The sequence below is a fragment of the Salmo salar genome, chromosome 15, assembly GCF_965601325.2.
Source record: "Salmo salar chromosome 15, fSalSal1, whole genome shotgun sequence".
NCBI classification, from domain to species: domain Eukaryota; kingdom Metazoa; phylum Chordata; class Actinopteri; order Salmoniformes; family Salmonidae; genus Salmo; species Salmo salar.
In genome coordinates this window covers 13,965,001-13,980,358 of record NC_138305.1, presented here as the reverse complement: position 1 = coordinate 13,980,358, position 15,358 = coordinate 13,965,001, and positions in this window count along the sequence as shown.

Genomic DNA, 15,358 nt, shown 5'->3' with positions numbered 1-15,358 from the left:
ACCAACACTCTCCTAACATCACTGTGTCCTGAATGACCATCACTCTGTCCTGAATGACCATCACTCTCTAACATCACTCTGTCCAGAATGACCATCACTCTGTCCTGAATCACCATCACTGTCTAACATCACTCTGTCCTGAATCACCATCACTCTCTAAATTCACTCTGTCCTGAATCACCAACACTCTGAAATCACTCTGCCCTGAATCACCATCACTCTATGACATCACTCTGTCCTGACTGGCCATCACTCTCCAACATCACTCTGTCCTGAATGACCATCACTCTCTGACATCACCCTGTCCTGAATTACCATCACTCTCCGACATCACTCTGTCCTGAATGTCAATCACTCTATAATATCACCATGTCCTGAATCACCATCACTATGTCCTGAATGACCATCACTATCTGACATCACTCTGTCCTGAACCACCATCACTCTCTAACATCACTCTGTCCTGAATCAACATCACTCTCTAAATTCACTCTGTCCTTAATGACCATCACTCTCTAACATCACTCTGTCCTGAATGACCATCACTCTCTGAAATCACTCTGTCCTGAATCACCATCACTCTGTCCTGAATGACTATCACTCTCTAACATCACTCTGTTCTAAATGACCATCACTCTCTAACATCACTCTGCTCTAAATGACCATCACTCTCTAACATCACTCTGCTCTAAATGACCATCACTCTCTAACATCACTCTGTCCTGAATGACCATCACTCTCTAACATCACTCTGTCCTGAATGACCATCACTCTCTAAATTCACTCTATCCTGAATGACTATCACTCTATGACAGCACTCTGTCCTGAATGACCATCACTCTTTAACAGCACTCTGTCCTGAATGACCATCACTCTCTAACATCACTCTGTCCCTAAACACCATCACTCTGTCCTGAATGACCATCAATCTCTGACATCACTCTGTACTGAATCACCATCACTCTGTCTTGAATCACCAACACTCTCTAACATCACTCTGTCCTGAATGACCATCACTCTCTACCATCACTCTGTCCTTATAGACCATCACTCTGTCCTGAATGACCATCACTCTCTAACATCACTCTGTCCTGAATCACAATCACTCTCTCACATCACTCTGTCCTGAAACACCATCACTCTCTCACATCACTCTGTCCTGAATGACCATCACTCTGTTCTGAATGACCATCAATCTCTAACGTGGGGGGGGAGGGAGGGAGACAGTCACGGAGGGAGGGAGGGAGAGAAATTCATGGAGGGAGGGAGGGAGGGAGAAATTCAAGGAGGGAGGGAGAAAGTCACGGAGGGAGGGAGGGGGGGAGGGAGGGAGACAGTCACGGAGGGAGGGAGGGAGAGGAATTCATGGAGGGAGGGAGGGAGGGAAAGTCACTGTGGGAGGGAGGGAGGGAGAAAGTCTCGGAGGGAGGGAGGGGGGGAGGGAGGGAGACAGTCACGGAGGGAGACAGTCACGGAGGGAGGGAGGGAGGGAGGGAGAGAAATTCATGGAGGGAGGGAGGGAGGGAAAGTCACTGTGGGAGGGAGGGAGGGAGAAAGTCACGGAGGGAGGGAGAATGTCACATAGGGAGGGAGTGAAAGTCACTATAGGTAGGGAGGGAGGGATAATGTCACGGAGGGAGGGACGGAGGGAGAAATTCACAGAGGGAGGGAGGGAAGGAGGGAGGGAGGGAGAGAAAGTCACGGTGGGAGGGAGGGAGGGAGGGAGAGAAAGTCACGGTGGGCGGGAGGGAGGGAGGGAGAGAAAGTCACGGTGGGAGGGAGGGAGGGAGGGAGAGAAAGTCACGGTGGGCGGGAGGGAGGGAGGGAGAGAAAGTCACGGTGGGAGGGAGGGAGGGAGGGAGAAAGTCACGGTGGGAGGGAGGGAGGGAGGGAGAAAGTCACGGAGGGAGGGAGGGAGAGAAAGTCACAGAGGGAGGGAGAGAAAGTCACGGTGGGAGGCAGGGAGGGAGGGAGAGAAAGTCACGGTGGGAGGGAGGGAGGGAGGGAGGGAGGGAGGGAGAATGTCACAGAGGGAGGGAGGGAGAATGTCACAGAGGGAGGGAGGGAGGGAGAATGTCACAGAGGGAGGGAGGGAGGGAGAATGTCACGGAGGGAGGGAGGGAGAATGTCACGGAGGGAGGGAGGGAGAATGTCACGGAGGGAGGGAGGGAGGGAGATGTCACGGAGGGAGGGAGGGAGAATGTCACGGAGGGAGTGAAAATGTCACGGAGGGAGGGAGAATGTCACGGAGGGAGGGAGGGAGGGAGAATGTCACGGAGGGAGGGAGAATGTCACGGAGGGAGGGAGGGAGGGAGAAATTCACGGAGGGAGGGAGGGAGGGAGGGAGAAAGTCACGGAGGGAGGGAGAATGTCATGGAGGGAGGGAGGAAGGGAGAATGTCACGGAGGGAGGGAGGGAGAATGTCACGGAGGGAGGGAGGGAGAATGTTACGGAGGGAGGGAGGGAGGGAGAAGTCACGGAGGGAGGGAGGGCTGTCTCATATAACATTGAGACTAAGACAACTCAGGAGGGGCAGCTCATCTGGAGTGGCTTCTAGCGGGATGGGGGGGTGAGGTGTGGGGATGGGGGGGTGAGGTGTGAGAATGGGGGGGTGAGGTGTGGGGATGGGGTTGATCGACTGCAGCGCCACTTCTCCTCCCAGAGGGAGGGAGAAAGTCACGGTGGGAGGGAGGGAGGGAAAGTCATGGTGGGATGCAGGGAGGGAGGGAGGGAGGGAGAGAAAGTCACGGTGGGAGGGAGGGAAAGTCATGGTGGGAGGCAGGGAGGGAGGGAGGGAGAGAAAGTCACGGTGGGAGGGAGGGAGGGAAAGTCACAGAGGGAGGGAGGGAGGGAGAGAAAGTCACGGTGGGAGGCAGGGAGGGAGGGAGAGAAAGTCACGGTGGGAGGGAGGGAGGGAGGGAGGGAGGGAGGGAGGGAGGGAGGGAGGGAGAAAGTCACGGAGGGAGGGAGGGAGAAAGTCATGGAGGGAGGGAGGGAGAATGTCACAGAGGGAGGGAGGGAGAATGTCACGGAGGGAGGGAGGGAGGGAGAATAACACGGAGGGAGGGAGGGAGGGAGGGAGGGAGGGAGGGAGGGAGGGAGGGAGGGAGGGAGGGAGGGAGGGGAGAATGTCACGGAGGGAGGGAGGGAGGGAGGGAGAATGTCACGGAGGGAGGGAGGGAGGGAGAATGTCACGGAGGGAGGGAGGGAGAATGTCACGGAGGGAGGGAGAATGTCACGGAGGGAGGGAGAATGTCACGGAGGGAGGGAGAATGTCACGGAGGGAGGGAGAATGTCACGGAGGGAGGGAGGGAGGGAGAATGTCACGGAGGGAGGGAGGGAGGGAGGGAGGGGAAAGTCACGGAGGGAGGGAGGGCTGTCTCATATAACATTGAGACTAAGACATAACTCAGGAGGGGCAGCTCATCTGGAGTGGCTTCTAGCGGGATGGGGGGGTGAGGTGTGGGGATGGGGGGGGTGAGGTGTGAGAATGGGGGGGTGAGGTGTGGGGATGGGGTTGATCGACTGCAGCGCCACTTCTCCTCCCGTCCAGTGGATTTACGGCGTGGGGCTGCTGACGGGCGTGGGGCAGTAAACAGGGCGTCGGGGCATATTTCACAGCGAGCTGGGTTTTATGAAGAACACTGGGGCGGCCCGCCGCGGCCCCGCGTGACGGATGGAGAAAGACGTATGACAAGCTTCATCATTGTTTGTAAATCTTAACTGTTCCTGCTCACTAACTCTGTGGGGGGGGGGGGGGGGGCATCCTGAAGGTTATTTGGCTGCTTGGTGGGTGTGTGTTTGGCCAACTGATTACCTGCTCTGCCGGGGGAAATAAATACCAGGAGCGGGGCAGGGAGAGAGCCGTCTCTCTCTCGTTCTCTCTCTCTCACTCTAACACAAACACACGCACACACACCATGTTCACAACCCTTCTAAGGTACTCATGTCTCAATACAGAAGGAAAGATCAACTATTTTTATTTTGATATCAAATTCTAACATGCAATTCTAAAAACACAGAGAAAATTATTCTGTGTCTAGAAAACTGAGGTGTCAATCTTCAACTGAACATTAACAGCCACATTATTTTCACATAACAAGACCCTCAAGCCAGCATCTTCTCACATAACAAGACACTCCAGCCAGCATCTTCTCACATAACAAGACCCTCCAGCCAGCGTCTTCTCACGTAACTAGACCCTCTAGCCAGCATCTTCTCACATAACAAGACCCTGTAGCCAGTCTTCTCACATAACGAGACTCTTTAGCCAGCATCTTCTCACATAACAAGACCCTGTAGCCAGAGTCTTCTCACATAACAAGACCCGATAGCCAGTGTCTTCTCATTTAACAAGACCCGATAGCCAGCGTGTTCTCACTTAACAAGACACTGTAGCTTGAATCTTATCACATAAATAAATCCTCTAGCCAGCGTCTTCTCACATAACAACACCCTCTAGCCATCGTCTTCTCACATAACAAGACCCTCCAGCCAGCGTCTTCTCACACAACAAGACCCTCTAGCCATCGTCTTCTTACATAACAAGACCCTCTAGCCAGTGTCTTCTCACAAAACAAGACTCTCTAGCCAGCATCTTCTAACATAAAAAGACCCTCTAGCCAGAGTCAACTCCCATAACAAGACCCTCTAGCCTGCATCTTCTCACATAACAAGACCGTCTAGCCTGCATCTTCTCACATAAGACCCTCTAGCCAGCGTCATCTCACATAACAAGACCCTCTAGCCATCATCTTCTGACGTAACTAGACACTCTAGCCAGCATCTTCTCACATAACAAGACTCTGTAGCCAGCATCTTCTCACATAACAAGAGTCTCCAGCCAGCGTTTTCTCACATAACAACACCCTCTAGCCAGTGTCTTCTCACATTACAAGACCTTCTAGCCAAAGTCTTCTCACTTAACAATACCCTCTAGCAAGCTTATTTTCACATAACAGGACCCTCCAGCCTGCGTCTTCTCACATAACAACACCCTCTAGCCAGCATCTTCTAACATAAAAAGACCATCTAGCCAGAGTCAACTCACATAACAAGACCCTCTAGCCTGCATCTTCTCACATAACAAGACCCTCTAGCCAACGTCTTCTGACGTAACTAGACACTCTAGCCAGCATCTTCTCACATAACAAGACTCTGTAGCCAGCATCTTCTCACATAACAACACCCTCTAGCCAGTGCCTTCTCACATAACAAGAGTCTCTAGCCAGCGTCTTCTCACATAACAAGACCCTCTAGCCAGTGCCTTCTCACATAACAAGAGTCTCAAGCCAGCGTCTTCTCACATAACAACACCCTCTAGCCAGTGTCTTCTCACATAACAAGACCCACTTGCCAGCGTCTTCTCACATAACAAGATCCTCTGGCCATCGTCTTCTGACGTAACTAGACCTTCTAGCCAGTGTCTTCTCACATTACAAGACCCTCTAGCAAGTGTCTTCTCACTTAACAGTATCCTCTAGCCAGCTTCTTTTCACATAACAGGACCCTCCAGCCAGCGTCTTCTCACATTACAACACCCTCTAGCCATTGTCTTCTCACATAACAAGACCCTCCAGCCAGCGTCTTCTCACATAACAAGACCCTCTAGCCATCGTCTTCTTACATAATAAGACCCTCCAGCCAGCGTCTTCTCACATAACAAGCCCCTATAGCCAGAGGCTTCTCACACAACAAAACCCCTCAAACCAGCATCTTCCCACATAACAAGACCCTCTAGCCAGCGTCTTCTCACATAACAAGACCCTCTAGCCAGTGTCTTCTCACATAACAAGACCCTCTAGCCAGCGTCTTCTCACTTAACAATACCCTCTAGCCAGCGTCTTCTCACATAACAAGACCCTCCAGCCAGCGTCTTCTCACATAACAAGACCCTTAAGCCATCGTCTTCTTACATAACAAGACCCTCTAGCCAGTGTCTTCTCACATAACAAGACCCTCTAGCCATCGTCTTCTCACACAACAAACCCCTCAAACCAGCATCTTCCCACATAACAAGACCCTATAGCCAGCGTCTTCTAACAAAACAAAACCCTCAAACCAGTGTCTTCCCACATAACAAGACCCTCTAGCCAGCGTCTTCTCACATAACAAGAACCTCTAGCCTGCGTCTTCTCATATAACAAGACACTCTAGGCAGCTTCTTCTCACATAACAAGACCCCCATCCAGCTTCTTCTCACATAACAAGACCCTCCAGCCAGCATCTTCTCAGATAACAAGACTGTAGCCAGCATCTTCTCATAACAAGACCCTCTAGCCAGCGTATTCTCACATAACAAGACCCACTTGCCAGCGTCTTCTCACATAACAAGATCCTCTGGCCATCGTCTTCTGACGTAACTAGACCTTCTAGCCAGTGTCTTCTCACATTACAAGACCCTCTAGCAAGTGTCTTCTCACTTAACAGTATCCTCTAGCCAGCTTCTTTTCACATAACAGGACCCTCCAGCCAGCGTCTTCTCACATAACAACACCCTCTAGCCATTGTCTTCTCACATAACAAGACCCTCCAGCCAGCGTCTTCTCACATAACAAGACCCTCTAGCCATCGTCTTCTTACATAATAAGACCCTCCAGCCAGCGTCTTCTCACATAACAAGCCCCTATAGCCAGAGGCTTCTCACACAACAAAACCCCTCAAACCAGCATCTTCCCACATAACAAGACCCTCTTGCCAGCGTCTTCTCACATAACAAGACCCTCTAGCCAGTGTCTTCTCACATAACAAGACCCTCTAGCCAGCGTCTTCTCACTTAACAATACCCTCTAGCCAGCGTCTTCTCACATAACAACACCCTCCAGCCAGCGTCTTCTCACATAACAAGACCCTCTAGCCATCGTCTTCTTACATAACAAGACCCTCTAGCCAGTGTCTTCTCACATAACAAGACCCTCTAGCCATCGTCTTCTTACATAACAAGACCCTCTAGCCAGTGTCTTCTCACATAACAAGACCCTCTAGCCATCGTCTTCTTACATAACAAGACCCTCTAGCCATCGTCTTCTCACACAACAAACCCCTCAAACCAGCGTCTTCCCACATAACAAGACCCTATAGCCAGCGTCTTCTAACAAAACAAAACCCTCAAACCAGCGTCTTCTCACATAACAAGACACTCTAGGCAGGTTCTTCTCACATAACAAGACCCCCATCCAGCATCTTCTCACATAACAAGACCCTCCAGCCAGCATCTTCTCAGATAACAAGACTGTAGCCAGCATCTTCTCATAACAAGACCCTCTAGCCAGCGTATTCTCACATAACAAGACCCACTTGCCAAGCGTCTTCTCACATAACAAGATCCTCTAGCCATCGTCTTCTTACATATCAAGACCATCTATCCAGTGTCTTCTCACATAACAAGACCCTCTAGCCAGCGTCTTCTTACATAACAAGACCCTCCAGCCATCGTCTTCTCACTCAACAAACCCCTCAAACCAGCGTCTTCCCACATAACAAGACCCTATAGCCAGCGTCTTCTAACAAAACAAAACCCTCAAACCAGCGTCTTCCCACATAACAAGACCCTCTAGCCATCGTCTTCTTACATAATAAGACCCTCCAGCCAGCGTCTTCTCACATAACAAGCCCCTATAGCCAGAGGCTTCTCACACAACAAAACCCCTCAAACCAGCATCTTCCCACATAACAAGACCCTCTAGCCAGCGTCTTCTCACATAACAAGACCCTCTAGCCAGTGTCTTCTCACATAACAAGACCCTCTAGCCAGCGTCTTCTCACTTAACAATACCCTCTAGCCAGCGTCTTCTCACATAACAAGACCCTCCAGCCAGCGTCTTCTCACATAACAAGACCCTCTAGCCATCGTCTTCTTACATAACAAGACCCTCTAGCCAGTGTCTTCTCACATAACAAGACCCTCTAGCCAACGTCTTCTCACACAACAAACCCCTCAAACCAGCATCTTCCCACATAACAAGACCCTATAGCCAGCGTCTTCTAACAAAACAAAACCCTCAAACCAGTGTCTTCCCACATAACAAGACCCTCTAGCCAGCGTCTTCTCACATAACAAGAACCTCTAGCCTGCGTCTTCTCATATAACAAGACACTCTAGGCAGCTTCTTCTCACATAACAAGACCCCCATCCAGCTTCTTCTCACATAACAAGACCCTCCAGCCAGCATCTTCTCAGATAACAAGACTGTAGCCAGCATCTTCTCATAACAAGACCCTCTAGCCAGCGTATTCTCACATAACAAGACCCACTTGCCAGCGTCTTCTCACATAACAAGATCCTCTGGCCATCGTCTTCTGACGTAACTAGACCTTCTAGCCAGTGTCTTCTCACATTACAAGACCCTCTAGCAAGTGTCTTCTCACTTAACAGTATCCTCTAGCCAGCTTCTTTTCACATAACAGGACCCTCCAGCCAGCGTCTTCTCACATTACAACACCCTCTAGCCATTGTCTTCTCACATAACAAGACCCTCCAGCCAGCGTCTTCTCACATAACAAGACCCTCTAGCCATCGTCTTCTTACATAATAAGACCCTCCAGCCAGCGTCTTCTCACATAACAAGCCCCTATAGCCAGAGGCTTCTCACACAACAAAACCCCTCAAACCAGCATCTTCCCACATAACAAGACCCTCTAGCCAGCGTCTTCTCACATAACAAGACCCTCTAGCCAGTGTCTTCTCACATAACAAGACCCTCTAGCCAGCGTCTTCTCACTTAACAATACCCTCTAGCCAGCGTCTTCTCACATAACAAGACCCTCCAGCCAGCGTCTTCTCACATAACAAGACCCTCTAGCCATCGTCTTCTTACATAACAAGACCCTCTAGCCAGTGTCTTCTCACATAACAAGACCCTCTAGCCATCGTCTTCTCACACAACAAACCCCTCAAACCAGCATCTTCCCACATAACAAGACCCTATAGCCAGCGTCTTCTAACAAAACAAAACCCTCAAACCAGTGTCTTCCCACATAACAAGACCCTCTAGCCAGCGTCTTCTCACATAACAAGAACCTCTAGCCTGCGTCTTCTCATATAACAAGACACTCTAGGCAGCTTCTTCTCACATAACAAGACCCCCATCCAGCTTCTTCTCACATAACAAGACCCTCCAGCCAGCATCTTCTCAGATAACAAGACTGTAGCCAGCATCTTCTCATAACAAGACCCTCTAGCCAGCGTATTCTCACATAACAAGACCCACTTGCCAGCGTCTTCTCACATAACATGATCCTCTGGCCATCGTCTTCTGACGTAACTAGACCTTCTAGCCAGTGTCTTCTCACATTACAAGACCCTCTAGCAAGTGTCTTCTCACTTAACAGTATCCTCTAGCCAGGATCTTTTCACATAACAGGACCCTCCAGCCAGCGTCTTCTCACATAACAACACCCTCTAGCCATTGTCTTCTCACATAACAAGACCCTCCAGCCAGCGTCTTCTCACATAACAAGACCCTCTAGCCATCATCTTCTTACATAATAAGACCCTCCAGCCAGCGTCTTCTCACATAACAAGCCCCTATAGCCAGAGGCTTCTCACACAACAAAACCCCTCAAACCAGCATCTTCCCACATAACAAGACCCTCTAGCCAGCGTCTTCTCACATAACAAGACCCTCTAGCCATTGTCTTCTCACATAACAAGACCCTCCAGCCAGCGTCTTCTCACATAACAAGACCCTCTAGCCATCGTCTTCTTACATAATAAGACCCTCCAGCCAGCGTCTTCTCACATAACAAGCCCCTATAGCCAGAGGCTTCTCACACAACAAAACCCCTCAAACCAGCATCTTCCCACATAACAAGACCCTCTTGCCAGCGTCTTCTCACATAACAAGACCCTCTAGCCAGTGTCTTCTCACATAACAAGACCCTCTAACCAGCGTCTTCTCACTTAACAATACCCTCTAGCCAGCGTCTTCTCACATAACAACACCCTCCAGCCAGCGTCTTCTCACATAACAAGACCCTCTAGCCATCGTCTTCTTACATAACAAGACCCTCTAGCCAGTGTCTTCTCACATAACAAGACCCTCTAGCCATCGTCTTCTTACATAACAAGACCCTCTAGCCAGTGTCTTCTCACATAACAAGACCCTATAGCCATCGTCTTCTTACATAACAAGACCCTCTAGCCATCGTCTTCTCACACAACAAACCCCTCAAACCAGCGTCTTCCCACATAACAAGACCCTATAGCCAGCGTCTTCTAACAAAACAAAACCCTCAAACCAGCGTCTTCTCACATAACAAGACACTCTAGGCAGGTTCTTCTCACATAACAAGACCCCCATCCAGCATCTTCTCACATAACAAGACCCTCCAGCCAGCATCTTCTCAGATAACAAGACTGTAGCCAGCATCTTCTCATAACAAGACCCTCTAGCCAGCGTATTCTCACATAACAAGACCCACTTGCCAAGCGTCTTCTCACATAACAAGATCCTCTAGCCATCGTCTTCTTACATATCAAGACCATCTATCCAGTGTCTTCTCACATAACAAGACCCTCTAGCCAGCGTCTTCTTACATAACAAGACCCTCCAGCCATCGTCTTCTCACTCAACAAACCCCTCAAACCAGCGTCTTCCCACATAACAAGACCCTATAGCCAGCGTCTTCTAACAAAACAAAACCCTCAAACCAGCGTCTTCCCACATAACAAGACCCTCTAGCCATCGTCTTCTTACATAATAAGACCCTCCAGCCAGCGTCTTCTCACATAACAAGCCCCTATAGCCAGAGGCTTCTCACACAACAAAACCCCTCAAACCAGCATCTTCCCACATAACAAGACCCTCTAGCCAGCGTCTTCTCACATAACAAGACCCTCTAGCCAGTGTCTTCTCACATAACAAGACCCTCTAGCCAGCGTCTTCTCACTTAACAATACCCTCTAGCCAGCGTCTTCTCACATAACAAGACCCTCCAGCCAGCGTCTTCTCACATAACAAGACCCTCTAGCCATCGTCTTCTTACATAACAAGACCCTCTAGCCAGTGTCTTCTCACATAACAAGACCCTCTAGCCAACGTCTTCTCACACAACAAACCCCTCAAACCAGCATCTTCCCACATAACAAGACCCTATAGCCAGCGTCTTCTAACAAAACAAAACCCTCAAACCAGTGTCTTCCCACATAACAAGACCCTCTAGCCAGCGTCTTCTCACATAACAAGAACCTCTAGCCTGCGTCTTCTCATATAACAAGACACTCTAGGCAGCTTCTTCTCACATAACAAGACCCCCATCCAGCTTCTTCTCACATAACAAGACCCTCCAGCCAGCATCTTCTCAGATAACAAGACTGTAGCCAGCATCTTCTCATAACAAGACCCTCTAGCCAGCGTATTCTCACATAACAAGACCCACTTGCCAGCGTCTTCTCACATAACAAGATCCTCTGGCCATCGTCTTCTGACGTAACTAGACCTTCTAGCCAGTGTCTTCTCACATTACAAGACCCTCTAGCAAGTGTCTTCTCACTTAACAGTATCCTCTAGCCAGCTTCTTTTCACATAACAGGACCCTCCAGCCAGCGTCTTCTCACATTACAACACCCTCTAGCCATTGTCTTCTCACATAACAAGACCCTCCAGCCAGCGTCTTCTCACATAACAAGACCCTCTAGCCATCGTCTTCTTACATAATAAGACCCTCCAGCCAGCGTCTTCTCACATAACAAGCCCCTATAGCCAGAGGCTTCTCACACAACAAAACCCCTCAAACCAGCATCTTCCCACATAACAAGACCCTCTAGCCAGCGTCTTCTCACATAACAAGACCCTCTAGCCAGTGTCTTCTCACATAACAAGACCCTCTAGCCAGCGTCTTCTCACTTAACAATACCCTCTAGCCAGCGTCTTCTCACATAACAAGACCCTCCAGCCAGCGTCTTCTCACATAACAAGACCCTCTAGCCATCGTCTTCTTACATAACAAGACCCTCTAGCCAGTGTCTTCTCACATAACAAGACCCTCTAGCCATCGTCTTCTCACACAACAAACCCCTCAAACCAGCATCTTCCCACATAACAAGACCCTATAGCCAGCGTCTTCTAACAAAACAAAACCCTCAAACCAGTGTCTTCCCACATAACAAGACCCTCTAGCCAGCGTCTTCTCACATAACAAGAACCTCTAGCCTACGTCTTCTCATATAACAAGACACTCTAGGCAGCTTCTTCTCACATAACAAGACCCCCATCCAGCTTCTTCTCACATAACAAGACCCTCCAGCCAGCATCTTCTCAGATAACAAGACTGTAGCCAGCATCTTCTCATAACAAGACCCTCTAGCCAGCGTATTCTCACATAACAAGACCCACTTGCCAGCGTCTTCTCACATAACAAGATCCTCTGGCCATCGTCTTCTGACGTAACTAGACCTTCTAGCCAGTGTCTTCTCACATTACAAGACCCTCTAGCAAGTGTCTTCTCACTTAACAGTATCCTCTAGCCAGCTTCTTTTCACATAACAGGACCCTCCAGCCAGCGTCTTCTCACATTACAACACCCTCTAGCCATTGTCTTCTCACATAACAAGACCCTCCAGCCAGCGTCTTCTCACATAACAAGACCCTCTAGCCATCGTCTTCTTACATAATAAGACCCTCCAGCCAGCGTCTTCTCACATAACAAGCCCCTATAGCCAGAGGCTTCTCACACAACAAAACCCCTCAAACCAGCATCTTCCCACATAACAAGACCCTCTAGCCAGCGTCTTCTCACATAACAAGACCCTCTAGCCAGTGTCTTCTCACATAACAAGACCCTCTAGCCAGCGTCTTCTCACTTAACAATACCCTCTAGCCAGCGTCTTCTCACATAACAAGACCCTCCAGCCAGCGTCTTCTCACATAACAAGACCCTCTAGCCATCGTCTTCTTACATAACAAGACCCTCTAGCCAGTGTCTTCTCACATAACAAGACCCTCTAGCCATCGTCTTCTCACACAACAAACCCCTCAAACCAGCATCTTCCCACATAACAAGACCCTATAGCCAGCGTCTTCTAACAAAACAAAACCCTCAAACCAGTGTCTTCCCACATAACAAGACCCTCTAGCCAGCGTCTTCTCACATAACAAGAACCTCTAGCCTACGTCTTCTCATATAACAAGACACTCTAGGCAGCTTCTTCTCACATAACAAGACCCCCATCCAGCTTCTTCTCACATAACAAGACCCTCCAGCCAGCATCTTCTCAGATAACAAGACTGTAGCCAGCATCTTCTCATAACAAGACCCTCTAGCCAGCGTATTCTCACATAACAAGACCCACTTGCCAGCGTCTTCTCACATAACATGATCCTCTGGCCATCGTCTTCTGACGTAACTAGACCTTCTAGCCAGTGTCTTCTCACATTACAAGACCCTCTAGCAAGTGTCTTCTCACTTAACAGTATCCTCTAGCCAGGATCTTTTCACATAACAGGACCCTCCAGCCAGCGTCTTCTCACATAACAACACCCTCTAGCCATTGTCTTCTCACATAACAAGACCCTCCAGCCAGCGTCTTCTCACATAACAAGACCCTCTAGCCATCATCTTCTTACATAATAAGACCCTCCAGCCAGCGTCTTCTCACATAACAAGCCCCTATAGCCAGAGGCTTCTCACACAACAAAACCCCTCAAACCAGCATCTTCCCACATAACAAGACCCTCTAGCCAGCGTCTTCTCACATAACAAGACCCTCTAGCCAGTGTCTTCTCACATAACAAGACCCTCTAGCCAGCGTCTTCTCACTTAACAATACCCTCTAGCCAGCGTCTTCTCACATAACAACACCCTCCAGCCAGCGTCTTCTCACATAACAAGACCCTCTAGCCATCGTCTTCTTACATAACAAGACCCTCTAGCCAGTGTCTTCTCACATAACAAGACCCTCTAGCCATCGTCTTCTTACATAACAAGACCCTCTAGCCATCGTCTTCTCACACAACAAACCCCTCAAACCAGCGTCTTCCCACATAACAAGACCCTATAGCCAGCGTCTTCTAACAAAACAAAACCCTCAAACCAGCGTCTTCTCACATAACAAGACACTCTAGGCAGGTTCTTCTCACATAACAAGACCCCCATCCAGCATCTTCTCACATAACAAGACCCTCCAGCCAGCATCTTCTCAGATAACAAGACTGTAGCCAGCATCTTCTCATAACAAGACCCTCTAGCCAGCGTATTCTCACATAACAAGACCCACTTGCCAAGCGTCTTCTCACATAACAAGATCCTCTAGCCATCGTCTTCTTACATATCAAGACCATCTATCCAGTGTCTTCTCACATAACAAGACCCTCTAGCCAGCGTCTTCTTACATAACAAGACCCTCCAGCCAGCGTCTTCTCACATAAAAAGCCGCTATAGCCAGAGGCTTCTCACACAACAAAACCCTTCAAACCAGCGTCTTCCCACATAACAAGACCCTCTAGCCAGCGGCTTCTCACATAACAAGACCCTCTAGCCTGCATCTTCTCACATAACAAGACCCTCTAGGCAACGTCTTTTCACGTAACAGGACCCTCTATCCAGCATCTTCTCACATAACAAGACCCCCATCCAGCATTTTCTCACATAACTAGACCCTCTAGCCAGCATCTTCTCATAACAAGACCCTCTAGCCTGCGTCTTCTAACATAAGACCCTCCAGCCAGCGTGTTCTCACATAACAAGACCCTCTAGCCTGCATCTTCTCACATAACAAGACCCTCTAGCCAGCATCTTCTCACATAACAAGACCCTCTAGACAGCGTCTTCTCACATAACAAGACCCTCTAGCCAGCATCTTCTCACATAACAAGACCCTCTAGCCAGCATCTTCTCACATAACATGACCCTCTTGCCAGCGTCTGCTCACTTAACAATAGCCTCTAGCCAGCGTCTTCTCACATAACAATACCCTCTAGCCAGCGTCTTCTCACATAACAACACCCTCTAGCCATCGTCTTCTGACATAACTAGATCCTCTAGCCATCGTCTTCTGACATAACTAGACCCTCTAGCCAGCATCTTCACACATAACAAGACCCTCTAGCCAGCGTCTTCTCACTTAACAATACCCTCTAGCCAGCGTCTTCTCACATAACAACACCCTCTAGCCAGCGTCTTCTCACATAACAAGACCCTCCAGCCAGCGTCTTCTCACATAACAAGACCCTCTAGCCATCGTCTTCTTACATAACAAGACCCTCTAGCCATCGTCTTCTTACATAACAAGACCCTCTAGCCAGTGTCTTCTCACATAACAAGACCCTCTAGCCATCGTCTTCTTACATAACAAGACCCTCTAGCCATCGTCTTCTCACACAACAAACCCCTCAAACCAGCGTCTTCCCACATAACAAGA